Source organism: Plecotus auritus (assembly GCF_963455305.1).
Source record: "Plecotus auritus genome assembly, chromosome: 14".
Taxonomy (NCBI): domain Eukaryota; kingdom Metazoa; phylum Chordata; class Mammalia; order Chiroptera; family Vespertilionidae; genus Plecotus; species Plecotus auritus.
The window spans coordinates 2,242,038-2,254,761 of record NC_137780.1 but is presented as its reverse complement, the minus strand read 5'-3'; the positions used below and the strand labels follow the sequence as shown (position 1 = coordinate 2,254,761).

The 12,724-nt window shown below is 47.4% G+C and overlaps 1 protein-coding gene across 7 annotated transcripts in view; it reads right to left on the bottom strand.

The window, feature by feature from the left end:
• Window positions 1–12,724, bottom strand: part of KCNT2 (potassium sodium-activated channel subfamily T member 2) — a 139,518-nt gene that overhangs the window by 98,460 nt on the left and 28,334 nt on the right. The gene's annotated exons all lie outside the window — the stretch shown is intronic.

The following is a 12,724-nucleotide window of genomic DNA, read 5'->3' as shown; positions in this document are numbered from 1 at the left end:
AATTCTGGAATAAGTTGTTTTTGTAAATTAGTCAGGTAATGTACTGCTGGATTCATTTCCTATATGTTAGGAGTTTTTCTTCTAGAGTCACAACTAAGATTGATCGAAGCTATCACCTTTAGATTATTCTAACATCCTCAAGTATGAACTGAAAAATTCTCCTGATGTTTCTATGCTCTGGAACCATTTCGAATACTGTAGAGATGTTTTTTATTCACCATTATCAATTTGCCCTACCAGTATCAACTGCCTTAATATTAATATTGTGTGTTTTCTTATTATTTTCCTCTCATTCTCTTGCTCTGCTTACTTGAATTTAATGTAAAAATCACACAGAGTCTTGTTAAAATGCAGTTTCCTAGCTTCACCCTTAAAATTCTTTTGCAGTCTCTTTTAAGTAGGCCTCACCATTTTAGCAACAAAGAACACCCATTCTGGCCCAGCTTGTCGATGCATTCTTCTTTTAGAAACACTGCTTTGCTTTTTTCAGTTGCTGATGCCCTGGACACTGTTCAGGACGCCAAACTTCTGCAGACATTCTCTTTTGGAACCCGTGGCAGATACAGAACATTATCCGGGCGTTTCTCTTCCGCGTCTAACCGGCGCTCTTCCCTTCCTCCTGCTTTCTGGCTCCGCAGCATCAGCCCCTGCGTGAATTCTGTGACTATACTCACCTCCAACCAGGCAACGCCTGCCTGGCCTCAGAGGTAGGCTCAGCGGATGCACATAATTTCTACCTTCTCGCTATTTATTTGTGGGTGGTTCTCCTTTGGGAAAATCTACGTGTGGATGGCAAGCTACAAGCCCCAGCTCCCCTTTCTAAGACCTTTCTAAGACCTTCCCACCTTTCTCAGACCTTCCCACCTTTCTCAGACCTTCCCACCTTTCTCAGACCTTCCCACCTTTCTAAGACCTTCCCACCTTTCTCAGACCTTCCCACCTTTCTCAGACCTTCCCACCTTTCTCAGACCTTCCCACCTTTCTAAGACCTTTCCACCTTTCTAAGACCTTCCCACCTTTCTAAGACCTTTCCACCTTTCTAAGACCTTCCCACCTTTCTAAGACCTTCCCACCTTTCTCAGACCTTCCCACCTTTCTCAGACCTTCCCACCTTTCTAAGACCTTCCCACCTTTCTCAGACCTTCCCACCTTTCTAAGACCTTCCCACCTTTCTAAGACCTTTCCACCTTTCTAAGACATTTCTAAGACCTTCCCACCTTTCTCAGACCTTCCCACCTTTCTAAGACCTTCCCACCTTTCTAAGACCTTCCCACCTGGCGTCATTTCTGTGTGTTTAAATTGTGGCATCCTCCTATGACTGGTGCTCTGACCTCAATGAAGAAGGAAAAAAGGCCACGTCTCTTCATGTGCCATTGCCAAGTTCTCTCCCTGTTCTCACCACCACCACGTTTGAGGTTGGGAGTACAACTTAGGTGAACGACACCTTTCCACATGTTACTATGAGTGGACCCCTGTTTTCACGAAAGTCGTTGTTATGTGTCCAACTCTGCCCACCCCCCCACAAGAGATACATTGAAGTCCGTAACCCCTGGGACCTTAGCATGTGAGCTTATTTGGGAATAAGGCCATTACAGACATAATTAGTTAAATTAAGATGAGGTCCTATTGGAGTAGGTTGGGTCCCTAATCCAATCAGAACAGTGTCTTTATAAGAAGAACAAAAAAAATTTAAAATATCTATTTTTTTGTTGATTTCGGAGAAGAAGGAAGAGGGAGAGAGGGAGAGAAATATCGATGATGAGAGAGAATTGTGGATTGGCTGCCACCTGCATGGGCCCCACTGGGGATCGAGCAAGAAGAAGGAAATCGGGGCACAGCCACTGAGGGAAGGTGGTCATATAAAGACAGAGGCAGAGATCAGACTTACCCAGCCACAACCTAGGGATTCCTGGGGCTCCCCCGGGGTTTAGCCACTATTCAGGGAGACATTTACACAACTGTTAATTCATTTCTACAATGTCGCTGTGACTTGGGTAAGGCAACCCTCAACATCCTCGTATAGAAAAAAAAATGTAATTCAAATGATTTCAGTAACTTGCCCAAATTCATAGAGCTGGTCTGGGGATAAAACCGGGACGTAGATCTTTCCATTACTTCTTGCCTCTTACCTCCTCATCAGGTGGATTCCTCCTCATTGGGAAAGCCCTAAGCCAGGGGTGGGCAAACTTTTTCACTCGAGGGCCACCATGGGTTCTTAAACTGGACCGGAGGGCCGGAACAAAAGCATGGATGGAGTGTTTGTGTGAACTAATATAAATTCAAAGTAAAGGAGCGGAGGGGAGAGCAAGAGACCCGGATAGAACAGCCGGATCCGGCCCGCGGGCCATAGTTTGCCCACGGCTGGCCCTAGGTCGTCTGTAACGTATTACAACAGAGCAGCACAAACACCAGAATCGCCCAGGACTCTGAGAAGTGTTTGTTCAGTCCTGGCCTTGGGTTACTGACTCCAAACCACACTCCTGTCCACCTGCAAACACCCACTCCCAACCTCCGGTAACTCAGCCATCTCACAGAGCAGCCGTTGAAGTGAGGCCTTAGAGACAATGAATTCATGCATAAGCCTACCAGCGATTTTTCATCTCAGGAAAATGAGTTTCCCCGCTTCATGCCCAAGTGCTCCCGGGGGTTGGCAGCCTTGACTACACGCACGGAAAAACCCCTACTGTCAGGGCTTGGCAGCTCCCAACTTCTTTTTGCCCATCCAGTTCCCTTCACCGTTATTCAAGCCTAACTCCCTCAGGTCCCGAGTGGGCAACATCTCAGAAGGAGGCAGAGATGAATTCTGACGACTCCGAGAGCATGCTGTGCATTTTAAAATGCAAAATCTGCAACGATGTCATTTTCTTTGGAAAGGGAACCTAGCTTTAGGCGCACGCTCACACACATACACACACATCCTCATAATGCATATGCAAATAGACACAGGTGTGTGTGTGTGTGTGTGTGTGTGTGTGTGAGTGTGTGTGTGTAGTGATGCAATGGCAATGAGGAAAGCATCTGGGTGCTAACCACCCATCCATTTTCTGTCATTGTGGGTAATGTGGACTCCCCCGCCTCGCCCCGTAATTGCATATGGTAATCAGGGCAGGCAGGTAGCTGGACATAACCATCTCGCCGTTTCCATGGTGAAGCACACGGCACGTCCACCCAGGGGTGCCCCTGTGTTCAGGTCGCCCATCAGTCAGAAAGCTCACATCCTCACATGCCGTGTTCATTTGCATAACCCACACTCCGTGTATGCTTCCTCCTTGCGTTTCCCAGGGGTCCTCAAACTTTTTAAACAGGGGGCCAGTTCCCTGTCCCTCATACCGTGGGAGGGCCGGACTACAGTTTAAAAAAAAACTATGAACAAATTCCTATGCGCACTGCGGGCCCGGGATGCGTCGGCTGCTAAGCAGGACAGGCAGCGGCACCCAGCGGGCCGGATCCATGTCCTCGGCGGGCCGCCTGTGGCCCGCGGGCCGTAGTTTGAGGACCCCTGGAAGTGACCCGATCTCAGCAATCCCAGTGTCACTCAACCCCGCGCAGGCGAGGCAAAGGCAAAGGGAGCCGGAATGAGGAGAGAGGGGCATTTTTTTCACCCTTAAATTGCCAAGAGGTTTTGCCTCTTTATACCTCCGCCCAAATGCATGCGTAGGGGGCAGGTCTGGGTGGAGCCATTCAACAAAGGAAAAGAAATGCAAATAAGAGAACATGAACTCACTTTTATTCCGTTATGTGTATCATAAAGAGTAACAAAAATACGCAGCATTTAGGCAAACTATGTATGTTTACAGCTAGCACCTCAGAAAAAAAAGAGAGAACTAAATGCTTTAAGGTAATTTCCTTTTTTTCCCTCTTACCTCAACTCTACTCTCAGGACACACTCACACACACAGAAGCCCCCAAAGATCCAGTGTCATGTGAGTGACGTGTAGCGACACAGAGGGGAGTGTTGGGAAGAAATGACCACCCACTTTCTTCTTCCCATCGCCTACTGCAGCGGTCGGCAAACTCATCAGTCCACAGAGCCAAATAGCAACAGCACAACGATGGACAATTCCTGTGGAGAGCCACATTTTTTAAACGTAAACTTCTTCTAACGCCACTTCTTCAACATAGACGCGCCCAGGCCGTGGTATTTTGTGGAAGAGCCACACTCCAGGGGCCAAAGAGCCGCCTGGGGCCCGCGAGCCGCCGTTTGCCGACCACGGGCCTATTGTGTCTGAGAAAGGAGGTGTACCTGCTCATTGCCCCAAGCCTGTCCTCTCGCTCCCCCCCCCATTAATGCCGATGATTCCATCCGGAGCGCCATAAACATGCAGATTTGCTTCAAGGGGGGAGTCTGTCATTGCAGCTTCTCGAAGCCCCGTTACACGTCAAGCCCCACTAGGATATGAGCTCGTTTCTGCCTCCCTGGCTCCCCAGCGCCTAGCGGGTGCGCTGATGTCTCTGGGATCAACGATGGCTCAGCAGGGGCTGCCTCTCACGCCCCATCAGCAGCGGAGGCCGACAGGCATCGGTGTGCAGAGCGAGCCATCTGTGGCCTCTGCCGTCTGGCATCTGCGGAACAGAAACTCCCAGCTGACCTTGCTGCCCGGGAACAGCGCACCGTAACTTCCAGAACGAAGGCTGCTTTGGCTATGGATGATGCGATGCTCTAGCCTCCCGTGACCCCTCTTTCTGTCCTCCATCAGACTTCACTACCGGAGCAGTGAGGGAGCTTTGAAATCTGTGGGTTGCTACTTCTCAACAAAAAAAAACCAGCCAGCTGGACCTTAAGGGAAATGAGCAATTCTCCAATTCACTAAGCTTTCTTTGCATCTTCCTTCTGGGTCCCTGCTGCCTTCAGAGAGGAGGAGGAGAGAGAGAAACATCCATGATGAGAGAGAATCATGGATCGGCTGCCTCCCGCCTGCCCCACACTGGGGATCGAGCCCACAACCCGGGCCTGTGCCCTTGACCGGAATCCAACGGGGACCTCCTGGTTCCTAGGTCGACGCTCCACCACAGCCACGCCGTCCAGGCCCGGTCTCATTTTTAGCTGCCCCCTGAACCTTCTTCCCTTGTTAAGGGACACACACATAATAATGTTGCCTGGTGCCCTCGATGCCTGTTACCATGGTACTGATTGCAATGTGTCACATTTGCCTTTTCAAGGGTTCGTATCCTTCAAAAGGACCCGAGATTGCCGAAACCGGTGTGGCTCAGTGGATAAAGCGTCAGCCTGCGGACTGAAGGGTCCCGGGTTCGATTCCGGTCAAGGGCATGGACCTTGGTTGCGAGCACATCCCCAGTGGGAGGTGTGCAGGAGGCAGCTGATCGATGTTTCTCTCTCATCGATGTTTCTAGCTCTCTATCACTCTCCCTTCCTCTCTGTAAAATATCAATAAAATATATTTAAAAAAAAAAGGAAAAAGAAAAAGATAGCCTTCTGGACTTGGGGTGGAGAACATACAATGCAATATGCAGATGACATGTTATACAATTGTACACCTGAAACCTATATAATAGTACGAACCACTGGCACCCCAATAAATTCAATTAAAACGTAAAAAGAAAAAAAATTCAAGAATTTCGACATTGTACACCCCTCCGTGAGCAAGGGAGGAAAACCTTAGCCGTGCCTTGCAGACATCATGAGCAAAAGTAGACTCAGAGAGACAGGAAGCTGCCAAGCAGCAGATGGGAAGTGTCATTAATAGCAGAGCGCTCCCCGCCCCGTGGAGAGGTTATGTGAGGGCGTGTCTCCTGCTGTGGTCCCCCCAAGTGCCAGCTCTGCTTGGCGCGGCTCTGGCACTGTGAAGGCGGGAAGTGTGTCCACTGGGTTCGTTTTGATGGTGTTTTCAGAACCCAGCACAGTGCCAGGGACCCACGCTGGGCACTCACTGTGTTTGCCGAGTGTTGAATGACTTTGGCTCCGTAGAAGTTAGCACTTTGCACTTCCTCTCATTGGCGCTCTTCTATGTCAAAATCGTATGGTCAGTTTCAGATCCCTTCTGAGGGTCACCTTAGCATCATGCATGTTTTTTTTTTAATATATGTTTTATTGATTTCAGAGAGGAAGATAGAGACATCCGTGAGGAGAGAGAATCAGTGATCGGCTGCCTCCCACATGACCCCTACTGAGGATTGAGGGCATGTGCCCGGACCAGGAATCAAACCGTGACCTCCTCATTCACATGTCTCCTCTCAGCTGAGCCATGCTGGCCAGGCAGTGTCATACATGTTGTGTGCATGTTGTTGGTGGTTTTTCTGTTTAAAAGTAACCCTCATGCTGTGGTGCTGAGGTGCGGTCTAGTGTTCCCAAATGCAGGGAAGTTATGATGTGCCTCGTGGAGGAAAAAAACATTTGTCTTTTGATAAGATTTGCTCGGGAACGAGTTATGGCTCTGAGTTGGACTGGCATCCAGGACAAGAAAGAGGACTTTCTCCCACCTGCATGTGAGCTGCTCTGGAAAGTGTTAGACTCACGTCAGCAGTGCATGACGGAGCTGTGGAAAAGGTGTAAAACCAGCTGAATTGATGGGTTCGTGAAGGATGCGCAAACGAAAAAAAAAAGGATAGTGAACAATATTGCCCTAAGGCTGAAAGTCTAAGCAGTCTGTGGTCATATCATCCAGGGTTAAGAAAACAGTAAACCTGCCAAAACCGGTTTGGCTCAGTGGATAGAGCGTCAGCCTGCGGACTGAAGGGTCCCAGGTTCGATTCCGGTCAAGGGCATGTACCTTGGTTGCGGGCACATCCCCAGTAGGAGGTGTGCAGGAGGCAGCTGATCGATGTTTCTCTCTCATCGATGTTTCTACCTCTCTATCCCTCTCCCTTCCTCTCTGTAAAATATCAATAAAATATATTTAAAAAAAAAGAAAGAAAACAGTAAACCTGTCTTAGTTAGGGTTTTATTATAAAGATATACCGCATATATTTAATTGTTTGGAAGTCATATATATTAAAGAATGTGTCTCATACACATGTAAAACAAGGTTATGTATTGATCAGTTGATGAAAATGTGACCAGAGGCTCACAAGAATCTGATTCTGTATTTCCCCAGAAGAAAGAGTGCTGTGTGTGTGTGTGTGTGTGTGTGTGTGTGTGTGTGTGTGTGTGTGTGATTAAATAATTTAATAGCAAGCAAAGCTGCTGGTGTGCAGGGAAGGACATAATTCATATGAAAAAATACATTCTACAAATCAGAGAGCTGAAGTCACTTCTCACTGTCACGCGCAGATGTTAAATTGCTTCCCAATTTATTCACTGTAACAGTTTCTGTGAAAAGGTCCAATTTGGTGGGCAAGAAACTATTTTAAAAACCAGTTTTTTAACTTGAGCATCTTCCACAGTTACTTAGCCCAATCACTTTATCCTAATTACGTGCGAGGCATTTAGTAGGAAATTGACAATTACGGATAAAAATGAAATAAAAGGGAAAAAATGGTCTCCAATGACTAATACGAACAACACAAAGAGTATTTTCATCACCCAGGAAAATGTTCCTCTCCAAAATGTACCTGTATTCTGTCGACCAATCCTACCATTTTAATATATGCCTTCTATGGGTGAGGCGTGTATTTTTTTTAATTTAATATTACAAATAGCCTTCGAGCTAAGAGTGATTACCCTCATAATCATAAATGAGATGTACAAATGAGAGTGATGAGACTCAGAAATTTCCTCACATTGCCCAAGATTAGGGGTCCTCAAACTACGGCCCGCGGGCCACATGCGGCCCGCCAAGGACATGGATCCGGCCCGCCGGGTGCCGCTGCCTGTCCTGCTTAGCAGCCGACGCGTCCCAGGCCCGCAGTGCGCATAGGAATTTGTTCATAGTTTTTTTTTTAAACTATAGTCCGGCCCTCCCACGGTCTGAGGGACCGTGAACTGGCCCCCTGTTTAAAAAGTTTGAGGACCCCTGCCCAAGATCATGCCAAGTGAAGAAGCTGAGATCTTAAAAAATGCAATTGTACGATGAAAACAAAACACATTTTGAAGAGTTCCTCCCCCATTCCTGATCATTTATCTTGTACACATACATGGAGCAAAAGGTCCTATCTTCATCTACACAAGAAATTCTCTAAAGATAAGTTTCATTCGTGGTAGAAAACTGAAACCAAGAGAAGATACGTTATTTGAACCGCGGTGCCCCATTTCCACATGGGACAGAGCAAGATATGGACATAAGTCTGGTTTTCAGATCATGTTCCTTGCTGACGTACCAAATCTCTGCGGCCACCTCTTTCTCGCTGACGTCTAACTTACCAGCCTTCTTAGCCTCAAATGAATTTCTGTTAACTACCTCTAATAAGCATTTTGGGGGGAAAATAAAGGATAATGATCCTAATGGAAGGACAGCCATCATATCATTAGTCTAACCATCTCCACAGTCAGTTCTACGAAAGAGAAAAGATTCAAAGCTTTTGCTTCCTTTTATGCCAAATATTTTGTCTCCTTTACAAACCACCTTTCCATTTGTTTCGGACAACTGTGCTGGGAGCATTATCAATCCATAAGAGACAAGTCCCTTCGAATTTGCATAAGATGTGCTGCGAGCATTATCAATCCATAAGAGACAAGTCCCTTCGAATTTGCATAAGATGATATTCTCTGCCAAGTTAGAAGGAGACAGAGGGTTCCTCTGAGCCAACATTACAATCCTGGGGAGCCCCACGTGTTTACAAAGGCCAAGAAGTGGACTTTGGGGACCACCAGCTGGATTCCTCTCTCTTTCCCTCTGAGCACGGGAGAAAAGTCTCAGCTGCTATTTCAGTGGCAAAATGCAAACCACGGGTGAACCTTTCCTCACTTCTCTCCAGGAACCACCTTTGTAGTCACGCAAGGATCAGACGGAAATGGCAAGGCCACTGACTTCCAATCTTCCGACGCCACCCAAGCCGGAGAAGGTGTGACTGACTAAGAAGCCCGTAAGAAAGACGCTACATCCTGACTCGCTGTGGCTTATGAGCCAAACACTGTATTCGGGCCTCGTCCACTTCAGGAAGGAGCCCTTTACTTTTAAGGGTGGATCATAAAAACAGGGTCGTTCCTGGAGCCTGGATCTGTGTTTTAAGGGAGTTTCTCTCTCTCTGGTCAGGATGGAAGACTGGTCTGCACTTCCCTCGCTCAGGAGGCGGAGGTAGCCCCCTGGACTGCTGGCATCAGTGCATCTGTGACAACCCCACGTGCGACCCTGGCCGCCGGCCTCAAACGTACGAATGACAGGAGCAGGACCGGGAATGGGCGTGTTGAGAGAGGTCTGTTGTATTCAGTCAAAACCGGGACGAGCCCGGCATTAGAGACCCACCCTTTCCATGTTTACAATGACGCTCCACGGAAACACGTATGTAAGTCTTCAGTGCGCGTCCTAAAATATGTAATATGACCAGACGACTCTTTTCAGGCCAGATGTTCAACGTAACACGTTCAAAATCATTTCCACTGAAGCAATCATTTCAGAGGAAGAGCCTTATGTTGAATTAGAGCAATTGGATCGCGATTAAGAGTGGGATTAAACATTCTTCACATGCTCAATTATTCTAAGGCTGAATTGAATTATTACCGGTGCTAAAGAGAATTTTCTGACATGCGTATCTCCTGTTGATCATTAAGATCGTTAGGTCTGAAACATGCAGTAGCAGCTGGTTGAAACTACAGGTCAGTAAAGACACTCTGTTACGGATGAATGAATAAGCAAAGAACCAACAGAGGCACCTTCACCCCCGCCCACAAAAGCATCCGAACATCCTCTCCGTCATCCCAGCCCCCGTGCCATCGCTTAGCCTGCCGTACCTCGTTCCTGGGCCAGTCACCGATGGCGACAGCGGGAAAGGCGTGAATGAGGGTCCGCACGGAACCAGCCTTGGAGACATTCGAATCTTCTGCCCGGGTGGGTGCGCAAGAGCTATAAACGTGTTTAACGCCGCAGACTGCTGTCATCCCCTTGCTAGATCAAAGGACCGGCGTCTGGGGTTTCTGCCTTGACTTTGGGGAGGGTTGAGAGGATGCAGACATTTCGGCTCTGGCAGCTGAGGCTAGCTTCTTTAATGGCTATCTTTGATCCAGCTTTGCCTGACAGACTATTCAGGAAATGTGGATGAGGCAGGAAGACCAGCGTGCTGGTTAACATGATTATTTTACAGAGCACTATGCATTCATTAATAGCAAATAAGTTGTCAGAATATCGCTCCCCATTTCTTTCCAAGAAATCTTTTATTCCTATTTGTTTAGCCTCAGGAGGTTTGGTGTTCAAAATACAGAACACAGCACTTGTTTCAGGAAATGTGATGTATAACCTTTTCCCTGGTAAACCAAATCGGATGTTAATGTGAAGCCAAGTCCACGATGCTGGGACCGTATTTGCCAAACGCACGTGTCTTACAACTCAGAAAAGTGTCAGTGATTGTATCTCAAACAGCAATGGTTTACTTCCATGGTCGGCAAACTGCGGCTCGCGAGCCACATGCGGCTCTTTGGCCCCTTGAGTGTGGCTCTTCCACAAAATACCACGGCCTGGGCGAGTCTATTTTGAAGAAGTGGCGTTAGAAGAAGTTTAAGTTTAAAAAATTGGGCTCTCCAAAGAAATTTCAATCGTTGTCCTGTTGATATTTGACTCTGTTCACTAATGAGTTTGCCGACCACTGGTTTAAAATATGTATGCATGCTCGATGTTAAATTCCAAGGGGCACCATTGTTTAACCCGTGCCCCGTGAAATGGCTGACATACAGAGAAACACAATAAATGTGAAGTTTCTTATAGGCATGCCAGGAATGACAGTATACAAAAGAAAATACACACTGAGTGGCCAGATGATGATGATCTCTGAACGCATAATAATCTGGCCACTCAGTGTATATCCTATATAATAAAAGGCTAATATGCAAATTGTCCCCTCAACCAGGAGTTCGACCAGCAGGCAGGCCGGCCAACCGCCCATGTCCCCTCCCCCTGGCCAGGCTGGCTGGACCCCATCCATGCACGAATTCATGCACCGGGCCTTTAATATACACACACACACACACACACATACACACACTGAGTGGCCAGGTTATTATGCATTCAGAGATCATAATAATCTGGCCACTCAGTGTACATAGGCATTAACTCATAAAAATGCAGGTACACGTCTCATTAAAAGGCAAAAATACGTTAGGAAGATATGAGCAACTGATATAGCAGTGGTGCACAGTAATATATGTACATTTTATAGCCTTACAACAATCTTGTTTTGATTGTGAAGAAGCAAAGCAATGTAATTGCCCAATAATAGAAAATCAGATAAACAGAGTGGTGATTGCAGGGGTGGAGGGGGGTGGGTGGACGTTGCAGAGGGCATATAGGAGATAAAAAGGTGATGGGGAAAATAAAATTGAAAAATAATTAAAAATAAAAAAGAAAGAAAATCAGATAAATATTTTTTGCTATGTCAAAAATGTGCAATCAGCCCTAGATGGCTTGGCTCCGTGGATGGAGCGTCGGCCTGCAGACCGAAGAGTCCCAGGTTCAATTCCGGCCAAGGGCACATGGCTGAGTTGTAGGCTCAATCCCCAGCAGGGCACATGCAGGAGGCAGCCGATCCATGATTATCTCTCATCATTGATGTTTCTCTCTCTCTCCCTCTCCCTTCCTCTCTGAAATCAATTAAGAAGTAAGTTTTTCTTAAAAATGTGCAATCACAAATAATGCTAGGAAGCTATTCATGGTACACTATTGAGTGGAAACCCAATAAATACATAAACAAACAAAAAAAAATGGTTGCCAAATACTATTGTGGTTTGATCCAGTTTGGGCAAAGCGCATACATTTAAAAGTAGGGGGAGGGGGAATCCAAAATATTATACATCCAACTACCAGCAATGCTGGAATTCTGTTGCTGCTTCCCATGGTGACCATGTGGTGCTTACGCCATAAAAATAAAACCCTAACAAAGTAAGGCACACCCTTCTTACCAAGTCGCATCGCTATCCTGAGGTCTAGCCAGGACTTCGCCTCCTGAAATGCTTACCCATTCAAGTCACTTTCTGGGTGTCATCTACTAAGATCCCCGTAGCTGCTCTGCGGGACCTTAGGCCATTGTAAAGCATGCCGTGCTGGGAGAAATCGCGTCATTCTCAGAGTCAGAAGCAAGGCATCCTTGTCACACACCTACTTGCTGGTTAGTTCAGCCAGCTGGGTTTCAGCCCCCGGCCACCTGCCCAGGGCGATTTGTTAGGTTCTGGCAAGAACTTGAGAGAAGGAATCAGAGGCCCAAATAGTTGCTGTAACTAGAACGTTAAGTTCCCGACCCTTAATCCCTACGCAGGAATCAAGATCATGTTATCTAACACCCTCGTGAGTTTCATTCTCCTGAATAGTCTCTGGGGGGTTGTTCACCGCATTCCTTGAGGGACCAAGGGTGGGCTTTGCTGTGGAGGGTTCAGGAGGCATTTCCTTGAACTCCCCCTCCTTGTCTACCTGCCCCATCAAAGCAAAGAGCCTCAGTCCTCAGGGTAGATTCCCCGGGCAACTCCCGGAAGGACGACAGGCAGGCACCTGAGGATCAGAACGCTGAGAAAAGTGGGCCAGATTCAGAGCTACGTGACTTGCATTTAAATCCAAGTATAAACTGGCTAACTAGCTATGGGCTCTGAACGCACCAAGGCTCTTTAACGGCCTGAGACTCCGTTTCCTCTCTGGGGATGAGACAGGCGGGGGGGGGGGGGGTGGCGCGGGGGAGGGAGGGCAGGGGTACT